This window comes from Oratosquilla oratoria, chromosome 19 (assembly GCF_046742065.1).
Source record: "Oratosquilla oratoria isolate Oo_2021 chromosome 19, ASM4674206v1, whole genome shotgun sequence".
Lineage (NCBI taxonomy): Eukaryota > Metazoa > Arthropoda > Malacostraca > Stomatopoda > Squillidae > Oratosquilla > Oratosquilla oratoria.
Genome location: NC_134795.1, coordinates 37448883 through 37451851, shown reverse-complemented (window position 1 = coordinate 37451851; position 2969 = coordinate 37448883).

Genomic DNA, 2969 nt, shown 5'->3' with positions numbered 1-2969 from the left:
CACACACACACACACACACACACACACACACACACATGTGGTGATTGGTTTGACGACGGCATCATCACCACTAGACAGTGATACTAGTGATACTAGTTTTCGTCATCGCGTCGCGCGCTGGGTACCTAGTGATACTAGTGATACTAGTTTTCGTCATCGCGTCGCGCGCTGGGTACCTTATCAGCCCATAACACTTTCTGTCTCGTGAGGTCGTCCTTTCTGTAATGTATTTCGTGACCTCTTGACCCCCCGTATGAATTGACCCTTGTTTAAGGGAAGGCGGGAACTTAGAAGAGGCGTATGTTTCCCACGTGTCCCCATTGGCCATTTCTCCCATACAGAGAGATTTTTAGCAAATCAAAATTAGTTGTAGGAGGAGCTTATATCATGAAGAGCTTTCTTCCTAGCCAACATCTAAGTCAAGTTCAGTCTGCTCGGACACTCAAAAGTATTCAGTCAAAGTTGTCAGAGCTCTAACTATTATATATCAATCTAGCCTAAAGCTAAGTATAAGTGATTCGTTCAACGATCAGAGGTTACAGTTGGAACTGCAACCAGGATTCATACAAGGTCGGTGTCTATTAATTAAGTCCAGCCTCCCACATCCGCACACCCGTACACAGCACAGTCATTATTTTGACTCTGAAGTAATAATATCAAAATAATAAAAGTCACATATTTGAGAAACACTAGTCTCATTCACCACCAAATGTGAAGTAAAAAACTATATGTATAAAGTTTGTTCGTGTTCCTTGTGATCTAAACTATCTTGGCCAGCTACCACCTACCCATCTATATATTTATATTTAGTCGTAAACAAGGAGCGCGACATTGGTGGCAGCGGTGGGATAAAGTTCCCTGTATACATTAACGATTAAAGTTACCTGTATACATTAACCACAAATACATTGCTAAACAATACACTCGGGAGAGGAGGACATTGTTGATGAGCATGTATGAGATATTTGAGCATATATGAGATATTTGTGAAATATGTGACTTGATATATCTATATATATATTTAAAAAAGGTGTGCTTTGTGACATGAAAAATCTATATACCTGGCGTACTCCCCTACAAACAGGGTGTCAAAGAAAAAAATCTATGTAAGAAATTTTTGGCGATTCCCTTAAGGTTTCGAAATTATAAGCGGGCAATGTTGAATGAAACCTATGGCGATATCTATATAAGCGGGCAACATTGAAACCTATGAGGATATCTATATAAGCGGGCAACATTGAAACCTATGAGGATATCTATTATATGCGGGCAATATTGAAACCTATGAGAATATCTATGCCCTTACGTTTCACATGCGGCAATATCGGAAAAAGTCTACGAAAAATATCGAGATGAAACGAAAGAAAAAAAATCGAAAGAATTTGCCGGCAGAAATAAGAAACCAGTGAGGATGTCGTTTCCCTCTCTATTGAATGTATGTGCGGGCTACTGTATGTATTAGCGGGCTGATGTATTTGCGGGCTATGAAGATATTAGCGGGCTATTGAATGTATTAACAGCTACTGCATGTATTAGCGGGCAAAAACACAAACCATTGTAACCAAGGTTCAATGGCATTAAACGAGAATTATGAAATCACGGAGGAAGTCGGTTCCCTCTCGGTTTGAAAAATACATAGAGGAAGAAAATAACCTCGGTTTGAAATATATATTGAGGAAGAAAATTACCTCGGTTTGAAAAATACGTAGAGGAAGAAAATAACCTCAGTTTGAAATTTATATAGAGGAAGGAAATTACCTCGGTTTGAAAACACATGTGTCGCGATCTAAAATTGGAAAAAGAACCAGAAAATATTTTTGGAAACTCTTTTTGTGAACCAATGTCCAGGTTATACCTTTTCCTAGGAAAAAAGGAGGTTCGAAAAGCGCGGTCGTGTCCAGGTTATACCTTTTCCTAAGGAAAAAAGGAGGTACGAAAAGCGCGGTCGTGTCCAGGTTATACCTTTACCTAGGAAAAAAGGAACTACAAAAAATCTATGTTGCAGGTTATACCTTTACCTAGGAAAAAAGGAACTACAAAAAATCTATGTTGCAGGTTATACCTTTACCTAGGAAAAAAGGAACTACAAAAAATCTATGTTGCAGGTTATACCTTTACCTAGGAAAAAAGGAAATACGAAAAAACGATGTCCAGGTTATACCTTTTCCTAGGAAAAAAGGAGGTACGAAAAGCGCGGTCGTGTCCAGGTTATACCTTTACCTAGGAAAAAAGGAACTACAAAAAATCTATGTTGCAGGTTATACCTTTACCTAGGAAAAAAGGAAATCCGAAAAACGATGTCTCAGGTTATACCTTTTCCTAGGAAAAAAGGAGGTACGAAAAGCGCGGTCGTGTCCAGGTTATACCTTTACCTAGGAAAAAAGGAGATACAAAAATCTATGATGCAGGTTATACCTTTGCCTAGGAAAAAAGAAGATACAACAAATAGAAAGTCCCGTTATTAAATGAATTCAAAAAAGGTTACGTGCGGTCGTGTCCAAGGTTTATGCCTTTCCTTGATGCAAATGTAAGTCCCGCTATTAAATAAATTAAAAAAAAAGGAAAACGTGAGGTCGTGTCCAAGGTTTATGCCTTTCCTTGATGAAAATGTAAGTCCCACCAGAAAATGAAATGATTTCAAAAAAAGGAAAACGTGCGGTCGTGTCCAAGGTTTATGCCTTTCCTTGATGAAAATGTAAGTCCCGCCAGATAATGAAATGAAAAAAAGAAAAAAAAAAAAAAAAAAAAAAAGGAAAACGTGCGGTCGTGTCCAAGGTTTATGCCTTTCCTTGAGGAAATTGCAAGTCCCGCCTGAAAAATTAAATGAATTTTAAAAAAGGATTTGCGCGGTCGTGTTATGCCTTTCCTTGATGAAATTGTAAGTCCCGCATGGAAATAAAATTGATTCTAAAAAAGGGTTTGCGCGGTCAAGGTTATACCTTCCTTGAGGAAATTGTAAGTCCCGCATG